Source organism: Caretta caretta, chromosome 1 (assembly GCF_965140235.1).
Source record: "Caretta caretta isolate rCarCar2 chromosome 1, rCarCar1.hap1, whole genome shotgun sequence".
Taxonomy (NCBI): domain Eukaryota; kingdom Metazoa; phylum Chordata; order Testudines; family Cheloniidae; genus Caretta; species Caretta caretta.
Window position 1 is genome coordinate 338,601,259 of NC_134206.1, and position 13,944 is coordinate 338,615,202.

Sequence of the window (13,944 nt, forward strand, 5' to 3'; positions counted from 1 at the left end):
TGTATATGGTTAGTTCTTTTAATGCAGTTTAGCATCTGGAAGGGAGGGGCCGGTATCTTGTGACTATCCACCTAAACAGGGGCTGTCAGCTTAGGCTCCGCAGATCACCAGTGGTCCATGAACAATAGTATGAATACAGTTGTTTTAGGCTCTGAGAGGAAGTCCATAGTGCCTCTGTTTGGTAAAGAAAGAGAGGGCTCCATAAGAAGAGCTTCAGAGGATGAGGAATTTAGATGAGGATTCATTTCAGATGAGATTCATTTCAGGGGGTGAAATGAATTTGTTACAGGATCTTAATTAAATGCGTCAACCCATTCTTTCTGCATTATCATCCCCTTGCTTTTTTAAAAAACAAATGGGCTGTTTTACCATTAAAAGAGTGCAGGCATCAGGTCACAGGCTCTTCCTCTCCCTTTCTTCCTACCTCCTACAAGTAACTGGAAGGTAACACTGCGGTCTCATTCCAGGTGGCCTCAATATGGTAACTCTCCCCATACCTCCTTAGCAGCTGCTTGCTGCCAGGCTGGGGAGCAGGGATATCTGTTGGCTTGCAGGTTTCTCCTTGAGGGTAGCAGAAGCTGGGCCTAACAGACAGCCCACTGAGTTGCCTATTCATCTGGTGAGTAAAGATCAGAGATGACTTCAGAAATGAAGTGGTACAGCTGGCAACTGGCCGTTACTGTTACAAATGAATAGGTATTTATCCTATTAATTAGGCAGCTATTGTCAAAATCTGAGATAGGGACATCTTTTCAGCCTGTCTGCCTTAAAGATAATCTGGGGCACAGAGACAGTGTTTGTAAGGGGACTCTAATGTAAGGTGAATGGAAGTGAAGAAGGGTTTCTTCAGATTCCCCTTCTCTTTTCCTCTGTCCTGAGTGTAGGCTGTAGAAGAGCCGGCTGTAACCTCTTTCAGAGCCATTTGTTGTGTTGGCTGGCCATATTTGAGTGCTTTAGGGCAGTGGTTCTCAACCAGGAATACACAGAAGTTTTCCAGGGGGTACATCAACTCATCTAGATATTTGCCTAGTTTTACAACAGGTTACATAAAAAAATCACTAGTGAAGTCAGTCCAAACTGAAATTTCCTCCAGACAATGACTTGTTTATACTGCTTTATCTATGGTACACTGAAATGTAAGTACAATATTTATATTCCGATTGATTTATTTTATAGTGTTCAGTAATAGTGGGCTGTGACCCTTTTTTTGTGTGTATTTTTATGTCTGATTTTGTAAGCAAGTAGTTTTTAAGTGAGGTGAAACTTGGGGTACTCAAGACAAATCAGACTCCTAAAAGGGGTATGGTAGTCTGGAAAGGTTGAGAACCACTGCTTTAGGGTACCTCCGCACAGCAGCTGGGAGGTGTCATTCCCAGTTTGAGTAGACGTACGCATGCTAGCTGCGTTCAAGCTAGCTCCTAAAACAGCAAAGTATGGCTAGCCACCCCTGTATGTGCCCAGGGGGTCAGGCAGAATGCTCTTGGGCAGCTAGCCTGAGTTGCTGCCTGTGCCCCTGCAGTCACACTGCTATTTTTAGGTGCTAGCTCAAGCAGAGCTAGCATGTGTATGTCTACCCCCACTGGGAATTATACCTCCCAGCTGCTGTGTGACAAACGGCACGCCCTTCTTTGGTAGCTGCGTGTGCTGCTTCCTCCCAGTCTGACGAGCAAAGAACCAGACACTGACCTGGGTGCTGATTTCCTTGCTGCTGCTGCAGTCTGGCTAGTCAGCAGGAGGCTAGGAGCCCAAGACCTCCCACATCCCATTCCTGTCTTTGCCCAGGGCTCGGTGTATGGCCTTGAAGTCACCTAACCTCTCCGTGCCTCAGTATCTTTTTCTATAAGATTGAGAGGACTGTGATGCCTTTTTCCTTGGAGGAAGAGCGTGAAGATTGATTAGGTCATGTTTGTAATGTGCTGAAAGCCCCCCAAGTGCACTGGGGGGGAACTTAAAATCCCAGAATTGGCTGGCCCAGTTGGAGCAGAGGTAGACAAAGAGTAGCTTTTAAGTTCACCTCTTCAGAGCAGAGCTCAAGTGAGCCATCGCTTGAGGGCTCCAGGAAAGGAGGATGGGGGGGGGGGGAGGGTCCTGCCACTTCCAAGGGGGCTGCTGGACACCCCCTGAATGTTTGAGGGTGGACAGTCTCTGGATTACTGCCCTGATCCCTTGGTCTCCAGGGGCTTGACAGCAGAAAAACGGTGTAGGGGAATGATAACTCTAATATTCCCTTACATGCCTTCTCACCCCCAAGCTATCTCAGCTGTCCTCTGGTACACAGATTATAACTAGTCTATAGCAGTGGCCCCTTCATTTTCCCTCCAACTATCTCTAATGAAAAGCAGCTTCCAGTTTTTCACACTACATCCTGAAAGGAGACCAACATTCATGTAGCTTCTAATCTGTGCTCCTGGAGGATACATTTTATCTGTGTGTGCAAAGCTTTCTGCATATGTTTGGTTTTTATTTTAAAATCATGCCATTCTGACTCCTCTGTGAAAGGGAGATGAAAGGTCCAAAGGATGCTCAACTTTGTGAGGAAAAGATCTACAGGTTGTTTGGTCAGAGATGCATTTCTTTAGAAAACGATGCCCCTCTGTCTGGGGGAAGGTGCAGTCTCCGTTGCCTGTATCTCCTGTAGGCTGGCTGCTGCTTAGTCTTGCTCTGGTGTCTTTGCTTCCTGATTTGTGAGGCTGTGATGGGATCTGCTCATTGTAACTATACATAGAGCAGAAAAAGGGCCATATCTGTCAAGGCTGGTAGCTTGGAAACTGATCTATCTTGAGGATACTGTTCTCTGTTAATTTCTGGTTTTGGAGCCATTCCTGCTGCTAGACAAAATTTTAAAAATGTATCTTTTGACTCTCAGGGCTGGTCTACACTACAGGGGGGATCAATCTAAGTTACGCAACTTCAGCTACGTGAATAACGTAGCTGAAGTCGACGTACTTAAATCTACTTACCATGGTGTCTTCACTGCGGTGTGTCGACGGGACATGCTCTCCCATCGATTCCCCTTGCACTTCTCGTTGAGGTGGAGTACCAGAGTCTACGCTAGAGCGATGGGCAGTTGATTTATCGTGTATATACTAGACACGTTAAATCGACCCCTGCTGGATTGATCGCTGCCCATCGATCTGGCCGGTAGTGTAGACAAGCCCTCAGTAAATGCACTAGTGCACGCAGGCATCTCTACTGTATCTTGCCACCTCATATAACTACTGTTTACAAGCTTTGCAGACTTATTCATCTTGACTGTCCTTATTCCCCTAATGGCATAGGCCCTAGCTTTATTAAGATATTTCCCTGAGCCTTGCTGTGACTAGTATCTGTGCTCACCCCACCTGTCAGGGATCCCACTGTTGCAGTTTAAATCTACAGGGCACTGTGCCTTTGCTGTGGTGAGCCCTAGGATCTGCTTGACCCCCTTCTTTCTGTCTCTCGCTCCACTTATAAGACCATGCTGTCACATGATGTCTTATTAGTATAACTATTATTGGTCCCTTATATACTGCCATCTCCCGCAAACCCTCCTCCTCCTCTTTGTATTCAATTCTCTTTTGCTTTATGTACTTAATTTTTTAAAAAGAAAAGGAGTATTTGTGGCACCTTAGAGACTAACAAATTTATTTGAGCATAAGCTTTCGTGAGCTACAGCTCACTTCATCGGATGCATTGAATTCCACTGAATGCATCTGATGAAGTGAGCTGTAGCTCACGAAAGCTTATGCTCAAATAAATTTGTTAGTCTCTAAGGTGCCACAAGTACTCCTGTTCTTTTTGCTAACGCTAACACTGCTGCTACTCTGAAACCTTAATTTTTTAAGAGTGCCATGCCTAACAATATCTCAGAAAACAAAGACTTAATAAAACAGGTTGGGGCAGGAGAGCGAGTCTCTCTGTCTTTGAACACAGCATGGGGATGGATCTTTGATAATGAGGCCAGAGCCAAGACTTGCAGTTTGGGAATGTAAAATTTTAGTTTCTTTTCTGTCTCTAAGGACGAGTGTGTGTCTGGCTGATGGCAGGACTAAACCTTGGTATGTTAAGCCACCATTTCTTTTATTCCATTCCCCCTCCCCCCCTCCAGTTTTGAATAAATCTAGTTTTATGGAATTCTTCTAGTGCAGTGGTGGACAAACTTTTTGGCCTGAGGGCCACATCTGGGTATGGAAATCGTATGGTGGGCCATGAATGCTCACAAAATTGGGGTTGTGGTGTGTGAGGGGGTGAGGGCTCCAGCTGGAGGTGTGGGCTCTGAGGTGGTGCTGAGGGTGAGGGGTTTGGGGTGCAGGAGGGTGCTCTGGGCTGGGACTGAGGGGTTCAGAAGGCAGGAGGGGGATCAGGGCTGGGGCAGGGGGTTGGGGCGCCGGAGGAGAGGACTCTGGGGTGGTGCTGAGGATGAGGGGTTTGGGGTGCAGGAGGAGGATCAGGGCTGGGGTCGAGGGGTTTGGAAGGTGGGAGCGGGATCAGGGCAGGGGCAGGGGGTCAGGGCCCGGGAGGGGGTCAGGGGTGCAGGCTCCAGGCGGTGCTTACCTCAAACAGCTCCTGGAAGCAGCAGCATGTCCCCGCTCCAGCTCCTATGCGGAGGTGCAGCCAGGCAGCTCTGCATGCTTCCCCGTCCGCAGGTGCTGCCGCTGCAGCTCCTATTACCTGCAGTTCCCGGCCAATGGGAGCTGCAGAAGCGGTGCTTATGGTGGGGCAGCGTGCAGAGCTCCCTGGCTGCCCCTACACCTAGGAGCCGGAGAGGGGACATGCCGCTGCTTCCAGGAGCCGGGCGGAGCCACAGCACACGCGGAGCAGGGCAAGCCCCCAACCCCACTTCTGTTTAGGCACCTAAATGAAGTGGTCACGTTTTTAAAAGCTCTCAGTACTTCCCAACTCCATTTGTTCTTAATAAGAACTGCCGAGTGCTAAGCACTCTTACAAAATCTGGTCCTAGTTGTGCATGCTTTTAGCAATGTTGAAAATCTTGCCCTGTATTATAAAATAAAATAATATGGGCCCTATTTAAATAAAGTAGACATTATGAAGTATGTTAAACTGAAGAACCGCTGGGACATGGGTTTTTTTAGTAAAAAAAAAAACCAAACCCCAAACAAACCAGATTTGGGATCATGAGTAAGATTTCCAATGCCATAATTTTTTTAGTTGTAACTATTTTGCATAAAATCCTCTTTGTCAAGGTTTTTTTTCTTCTGCTCCTTTCCAAGGTAATTTCTGCTACTGTCTGTAGGAAGTCCTTTACCACTGGGTGACACTGTTTGACAGTATTCTTGATGTTCACTACAGTAAAGCCTGAAGAAGCTGTCCTTGGATTTTCATACTGAAACGCCTAGAATTTATATTAGGTATGCTGTCTTCATATGTAGTCCCAAAATGTGATTTATCTGGCCCTGCCATAATCTGTCCAGTGTTTGAATTCATTCCTGATGAAACACTGTTGATGTCAATGGAGTTACATGAGGGACAAATCAGGTCTGTTTCTGACCTTTCTTCCCCCCCGGCCTGCCCCGTAATCATATTTTAAAGTAATTTAAGGTTTGAAGAAAATTTACAGTTGCTTTGGGTTGTGTATGGATTAATGATGAACTGCATATTAATGAATTGCTAATTCCTTTTTGGGGGAACAATATTAATGCAAATTATGCTGTCACGTTTATTTCCCAGGAGGCAATAATTTGAATGATCTGATTCTACTAAAAGTCAAATTTGATGCAGTAGGCACAGATTAACATTATAACTCTTCAGTGAGAACCAGATTTCATATACTTGGTTACATATTTTTAGTAAATCTTGCTTAATCCCTGTAAAATGAATTGTGTGTGTATACCCCTAAACAATATTTCTTTTATTACTGCAGAAGCAAATGTGGTTCATCCGTATGCATGCGTTCTTTGGAACAAGCCCAGGGTAGGATCAGATTGTTCCCTTGTCCCCAGCATGTTCTCTTCCCCCCCCCCCCCCCCCCGCCCCCACAAGGCTGTCCCATATATAGGTTTGAACACCGACAAGACCATGGTGTTACCCTTAATATAAAGGACGTAGAGAAATTGATAAACGTATTTCTAAAGAGGCAGAAAATCGAAGCCAAAAGGTGTACCTGAGCCTTTATAGCCTGATTTGATTCTTGTCAGTCTCTATTGAGAGTCAGCATTGGTTAGTGGATTGGGCACTGGACAGGGAATTAGGAGAGCTGGGTTCTGTTCCCAGCTGTGCCATGTATGCGGGGAGACCTTGGGCAAGTCACATACCTTCCCTGTGCCTCAGTTTTCCCATATGTAAAATGGAGCTAATGATACTTATCTTTTCTCAAGTGTTTTGAGGGCTACTGATGAAAAGCTCTATATAATAGGTAGGTGGTATTATCATTGACCGGCTGAGAGGTCATGGGCAAGTCTCTTCACTTTTCTGCGCCTTCCCGCCCCGCCCCCCCCACCTTTTTATCTATTTTGTCAATTTGGACTATTTGCTCTGTGGAGCAGGGCCTGTCTCTTACTATGTGTATGTACCGTGCCTGGCATGCACAATATGACCCCCAGGAGTCTCCAAGTGCTGCTGTAATAAGTATTAATTAATGGTGCTAGTCTCTCTTCTGCACCTTTGATTCCACCTCAGTCTACACTACGGTTTGAACAACTCCTCTAGTATGGAAATCTGGCTCATTACATCCTAGAAGGGATATTCTTCCTTCTTCCCTTCCCTGCCCCCAATTCAACAATGGTATTTGTGACTGCAGCTTTTCACCATTTTAATCTAGCAGCTTCCTTTAACTATAATTCTAAGCAGGAATGTAACTATGTATATCTTATAATTCACCTCTTCACCCTCTGAAGCAGCAATTCTGAGTTTTCCATAGGATCTTGCAGCCACAGTGTGAAACCTTTAGGAGAACTAAATACAGTGTCTGTCCACCAACCCTTCCCAGTGTCTTTGGAAAGTGTAAAAATTCTCAGAGCCATGTGTCTGTTGCTGCCCATTGTTATTCCATGCAGATTACAGAACTGTGGTTCACTCCTCAATGTAACTGCTCTGTTGGGAATTGTTCAGACCCAAGGAGGTTCATTTATCCAGCATATCCCTCAATATATCTGATTGTTTTTCTCTTGGAAGCACTGGGATATAGAATGAGTCTGGTGGTGTTCGAAAAAGAGATGCTAGCTTATAAATATGAAGCGAGAAGCACTAATGTGGTGGCAATTGAAGAAGCAAACACTGCCACGTTTAGTCTGTTCTTCTTCCTTTGGGTGTCCGTAAACCTTCCACTGCAAACATCTTTAAGCAGATATTGCCTATTCTGGCTGCTCCATCTGTGTTCAGTTGATGTTACAGTCACTGTAGTATTTTGAGCGGTTTGGCGAAACAAACTTTAAATATTTAATTGGATTTCCTGGAGGTTTTGAGTGGTTTAACTAGTTTAATACCCACTCAAGTCACAACAGAAGTAGTTGCAGCTAGCAATGCCTGCTGCTTTCTGGATTCCAAATCCCCAACATTATTGCAGTATCTTAGGCTATGTCTACACTACAGCAGGGATTGACCCTCTGAGATCGATCCACCGGTGGTCAATTTAGTGGGTCTAGTGAATCTAGTAGATCTAGCAGATCGCTCTCTAGTTAACCCCTGTACTCTACCCCCAACGAGAAGAGTAAGGTAAGTCGATGGGACCCCCTGTGGTGTAGACCCCGCAGTAACTTGACCTAAGGTACATCAACTCCAGCTACGTTATTCACATAGCTGGAGTTGCGTAGTGTATCTCGACTTACCGCGGTAGTGTAGACATAGCCTTAGGACTGGATCCTGCACCACTTAAATCACTGGTAGCCTTGCTGTTGTCACCAATGGGAAGAGGATCAGGTTTGTAGTCTCTTGGCAGGTAGGTGATTAATGAATCCATTAAATGCTGGTAATAGTACCTTATTTCTTAGGTTTAACACTGGTCTCCAGCTAACCCCATTCAGTACCATTCTAATCAACAAAACATTCCAAGATAATGTTATGGAGTTTGTCTCAGGCATGGCTGGCCTAATTTCACATCACTTACCAGGCTCACAACTTTCAAGTTCATACTTCCTATCTCCCATTATCACATAGCTTGCGATTCCAGGGGGAAAGACTGCAGCTGTCTTAGAGACGAGATTAACAATAATTAACCATAACTATTTGCATTTAAACACAATGTTAAAACAATGGGCTCTTTATTACTGCCTTCTCTCAACACAGTAACCAGGGCTTTCAAATCTATATGCCATGGACGAGGAGTTAGGTGGTTACTCCTAGTCTAAGGGAAGTTTTATGTCGGGCTGTTCTGGGTATGGTAGAGATCCAGATATTCCAGATTTGCTACCTTTGCTGTCCCCTGGCATTGAAAACCACTTACTTTCTGACACTAAATAGTCTTTGGTCTTAATATAGGGGAATCTGGGTGAAAATTAATGGTTTGTGATATACAGGAAGTCAGACGAGATGATGTAACTGTCTCCTTCTGGCTTTAAACTCTATATACCACCCTGCTGGGCTCACCTTGTACCAGTTCCCTCCTTTCCCTGATGTTAGATTCACCATAAACTATCTCTTATTCTAGATCAGAGGTTCTCAAACCGTGGCCCGTGAGCTCCATTCAGGTGCTTCACACACAGTTCCCTCTAAGGTGCGTGCCTGGGTGGCCCCACACGAGAGAATGAAGGGCCACCCACCTAATTAGTGAAGCCGTGAACTAATTAGGTGCCTGGACCCTGGAGAAGACGTTCATGTAAGGTGAGGTGGTGACCTTGGGGAAATAGGGGGTACGTGGGAGGGGGCAGTGGGGGGATTTTGGGATGTGCAGGGCTGCGGCGGCCAGAAAAAGAGACAACTTGCTCCAGCTCCAGGGCTGCAGCTTCCAGGGGGGAGACCCCCCCCTTCCCCCCAAGCCCCAGCTCGGGGGCTGCCATGGAGGGGGAGAGAGGGCACATCCATTGCATTAGAAAGGAAAGACTATTGATATTAAAATATGAGTTGTGTGCTTTTATTTGTAGAATAAAAAAAGTTTTTTATTATGTTTTTCTTTATATAGTGCTTTTATCCAAAGCGCTTTACAATAGTTAGCTAATGGTGCAAACAACATTTGGAAAGATCATTAAGTGGTCTGCCGAGACCCTCAGCAATTTTCAAGTGGTCTGTGGAAAAAAAAGTTTGAGAACCACTGCCCTAGATTATAAACTGGCCACAAATAGAATCATGAATACGCTGAAAGCTGATTATCTTGCCAACTTACGCTTGGTGTGTAAGCGCAAATCTTGGGTGGAATGACTGGGAAGGTAGAACTCCTCCTACCAAGGGCTGTCCACTGCTTGCCAGCTGTTAAATAACCTATGAAGGAGGAGTGTCTGACTCCAACCAAGACTGGGTAAAAAGTTTTCCACAAATTGCTCTGGAGTACAAGCATATAGGGTGATATTGCATTCTGGAAGGAGGACGTTAACAGTCTTAATGACTCAGTGGACTATATAGGTACTGCATGTTCTTTCCCACTCGCTACAAGCGGATTTAGCTTTCCAGAAAAAAATATCCATCCGTATGAAAACTGTTTTTCATTCATGTGTTATAGCATCTTTGACCAGTCTAGTGCTTTACACGGAAACACTCACACACAACCTTGTATAATACATTATACTTGGATTGCTCCTTCCATCAGAGTGTTTTGAAATGCTTTGCAAACAATAGTGAAGTTGAGCTTCCAATGCTCCTGGGAGATAGCTAAATTATCCCCATTTTGCAGATGGAAAAATGGAGACACGCAGAGGTTCTGTGATTTGCTCAAGGTCACCTAGGAAGTCTGTGCTGGAGCCAGGAACAGAAGCCAGGTCTCCAGATTCCTAGACCTGTGCCAAAAGTGTGCCCTTTACCTGGTGTAAATAGCATATGTGGTAGTGTATTACTATGAGAATATTAAAACAATCACTACAATATGTTTATCATTTATGTACTGCCTTAGGTGTATCCCTATGTATGCCTTATGTATTCCTTGTGTATGCCATAGGGACAGGTAATGGCCATAAGGTCCCTGACCCTTGCCTTTTATAATCTAGAGCCAAAATTCTTGCCATCTTTAAATGGCACATGCCTAGAACAAGAGCACGATCGGGCACTGACACATCATTTACCTCTCTCTACCACAGCTCCCAGCCAGCAGCACCAGAACCCGCCTCTTGCCAGCACCACCCGCCCTCCCCTCCCCCAAAACAAATGTCTGATTCTTGCCTTGACCTAAATCCCATAATCCCATGGGACCCCCAAAGGATTCTTGGATTAAGAGTCAGGCTAATAAATCACGGCTGGTTTTGGGATCCCAGGTGGGTAAAGTATGAGAACTCTTTCCCTAGATTAGAAAGAGAACGAACAGTAACTGGAGAGTTAGTTCTTAAAGGGGAGTTAATATGAACATTCCTTATCTGGGATCTCTTGCGTTCCTCATGAACAGATATTTTAAAAAAAAATTATAGTGGTGCTTAGTTGATACACGCGAACAATGTGCACAGTTCGGAAGGGAAGTGGGAAAACTTGTGCAGCATGGATTTAAGCGGCCTTTTCCACCCAAGCATGGCTGTGCAAGGGTGCGCTAGTTATGTAACTTCTGATCAGAGGCATGCTGAAGTATTTTCATTCTAATGCCCCTGGAAAGCAGAAAGTGAGAGTGGAATCATATTTCTCCTAAAAGACTGCTTTAGGGTTACTTGTTACAAACCACAAGTCTATGCAGTAGTTTTAAAGATCTAAAAATGTAAGCCTTTCAAAAATAGTGTTTGATGGGTTATAGTATGCTCAGAACAGATGTTCAAGCTCTTTAAAGAATAAAATTTCACATCCGGAGACATTAAGCGATTGAGTGAACGCTTCTGGGCAAGATTAATTTCAAAGTTTATCTAGGCAAAAACTAAAAATTAAGTGAATAGTCCTAGTTGCTTGCTTCAGTGTAACCCTCTGAGGCCTGGATAAGTTTATTATTTATTGATATATATGTATAGGCCTTGATTTTTTTTTTTTTAAAGGGGCCTCAACTCTGCCTCTGCTTTCACAGCTGGAGATAATTGTGTGCACAATTTGAAATGTGTAAATGCTCCATATGCATACATTTATGGTGTTTTTGTTCTCTCAAGAAAATTTTGAAATTCAAATTCTATATTAGTTCTGTTAGGAAAACACCACATTTAAGGTGTTTTCCACTGTAAAGCAATTAAAGCAAAATATTGAGACTTCCCAAGGGGCTTGTGACCACTAGGGTGTTTTGGCATACATTTCCCATTGTTGCAAGAACCAGTAGGAACACTAGTGTAGTGAAGACTCCTGCAGCTGCCATGTTATAAAGACCTGCCTTGGAGAAGGGTCAGATGACGCTGTTAAAAATGCTAGTGGCGACCTGTAGCCCTTTTTATGCTAATGCTCGCACTGTTGCTAACATCGGTAGACCTAGCCAAAAAATCCTAGTGTAAACACAATAAAATGTGTAATATGAAGAACATTTAAAACCAAAAATGTACACTGGAGTGTATTTATGGATAGACTCTCCACAATTCAGTTTGTAAGTTCTCAGACCATAGTGTTCTATCTGCATGTATAAAATAATAAAGATCAATGGATCACTTCTGATTCTGCTCAATTTATTGGCAAAACTCCCATTGAGTTCAATGGAAACAGGCAGGATCTGGTCCTGACTTCTAATTTACTGAAGTGCTGATAGGATAGCTTTGAATGACTCTGAAAATAGCTTTCATACCTCTGAAAATATAAAATTTGTAGCTGATTGGATCATTTTAGCATATGGCTTTAGTATGAGGTAGACATTTTCCTTGGCTATTTGGATACCCAAATATCCACGCTGCTATGTTTGAAAAGTCAAAACTTTTTGTTTCTGTTTAATATGGCATATTAAATTGATCTAGAGTACACCCATGGTAAATAAGGGGTGCATACAAAATTCATGTGAATCTACTTGTATACATAGACTTGGAAGAATTAGATTTTTATCAGTAAATATCAATAAACATCAATTTCACTGCACACACATACACACACACCAATGAAAAAATATTTCCATTGATGATGATAGAAATTTAGAGATAGGAAAAGTAAGAAAAATGCTGTTTGAGAATTTATTAGAGTTTGATTTAAGGATATTTACTTTGTATATTTTGACATGTCATTGACAATTTGTGCTTTAATGGTTATAAAACTTTAACTTTTTGAATCTCAACATCTGCTGTTATTAAATAACCATTGTCTAATTCCCCCATTGTCTGATGCCCCCATAATTTCCCACTATTGTGAAAACGTCAATAAACATCTAAAAAAAAACCTTAAAAATAAACATTGATATATTTATCTGTCGGAATTATAAAAAAAAAATAAAATTGAATTCTGCCAAACCCCCGTCTGCAGTACTAGACGCAGCAGATAAGTGCTTTTATGTTGCTGCTGGGGCAACTTGTTACAAAATACACTGAGAAAACTAATATGCTACTGCTTTGGCCCAGAGTTTCAAACTCAGCCAAACATGTCCAACATCTGTATAAAAGGTTTCTTAGCCTTGAATTAAGGTACCAATAGTATAGTGAAGTGAACTATGCACCAGCAGTAGATTTAAATACTGCTAACAGAAATTTAGTGGAGCCTCTCAAATGCTTGCAAAACAAAATATTTGTGTTTAATTCTTTGTACCAAAACCCACACAGTACTGCTACAGAACTGAAGCCATGACACCTATCTGGGATATCCAAATACTAGCTTTGTACAAGGACTCTCTTTGCTTCAGAGACTTTTGTATAAAAGACAAAAGGTCTTTAGGACCTAAGCTGCTTTTCTATATCCCTCAAGAACAGGGCTTGGGAAATTTTTAACGTTAGGCCCTAGCTTCTCTATATCCAAACCATCCCTCAAGAAAATACCAACCTAAAATGTTTAACATGATTCTTCGTAAGTTTCACTGCTGCCCATTAGGGTTCTGAATAGCATCAGTGAAAACTGACAGGGCGCTATTCGGTTTTCATTTTGCTGCAGCTTGACAAAGCTATTTGTAGCAGCAGAGGCACCTGTGTGTAGACTCAGGAAGATAATGCTGCATCCTTTTACATTCACTTCACTTATGGAAGGTTTTTTCGCAATCCTGAGGACTAGAAACTGCAATTTATTTTCTTCTTAAATAGGGAATTTTACATATTTTAAAGAAACTGTTGGCACTCACTTGGGAAATAATTGCAACAATATGAAAACTGATCAGTGTCTTGGCAGTTTTTATTGCTGCTGTTTAGAATTCCATGGACAGCTGGGAAACTAACAAGAACAGAGCACTTTCCTCCCTTCACCACATACTGGTGGTAGGCTATGCTTTGTTACCAGGGTATTAATTTTTGGCTAATAAGTTTAGTCCTCTGGCTGTTGTCTGGTAAAATACTCAAGCCCTCTATATGTCTAGGAATTTGCCTTTAGTAATCTGCATATTAGCAAGATTCCATATTCAGTTCTGCTTTTCCACTACTGGTAAATGGCATGTGCAGTCAGTGAGAATTGTATGGCCCCAGACAATGGCTCAGTCTTTTACAAGCTAATGCAGACAAAGACAGTTATGTGTACTTAAACTTTTTAAGGACAAAATGGGGAAGAAACCTAGTGAGAGGAAAAAAACGAAACAAAAAAACCCCTTTCATTGCTTCCAGTGAGATCTAAAGTGTTATATATTGGTGTCATCGAGAAGACCCGCCTGCCCTACAACTAAGAATATTCAAGTAAAACGAACAATATGGGAAAAGTAATTGAAATCTGTTTTTGCTACTTGTTCAGGGGAGAGAGAGTGTATTAGGTTGAAAAGCAGTAGGAAAAGGAAATGATTACTGTATGTAGTACTGGTACATTTCTAAACTGAGCAAGTGTATTTACTGACTAGTTTACATGCTGTAGATAAGCGTTTGGTGA

At 42.9% G+C, this 13,944-nt stretch overlaps 1 protein-coding gene across 4 annotated transcripts in view; it reads left to right on the forward strand.

Annotated features, from left to right (window-relative positions):
- The window catches only part of FAM107B (family with sequence similarity 107 member B), a 90,289-nt gene that overhangs the window by 54,154 nt on the left and 22,191 nt on the right, over positions 1–13,944 (forward strand). Inside the window, exon 2 of one of the 4 annotated variants that reach the window (XM_048836544.2) lies at positions 5,211–5,348. The exons of 2 other annotated variants lie outside the window; for them this stretch is intronic. The gene's annotated coding sequence lies outside the window, so the exon portion shown is untranslated. Of the gene's footprint in view, positions 1–5,210; positions 5,349–8,581; positions 8,755–13,944 lie in introns of all 4 variants that reach the window. One more of the 4 variants, XM_048836545.2, reaches the window with a different exon arrangement.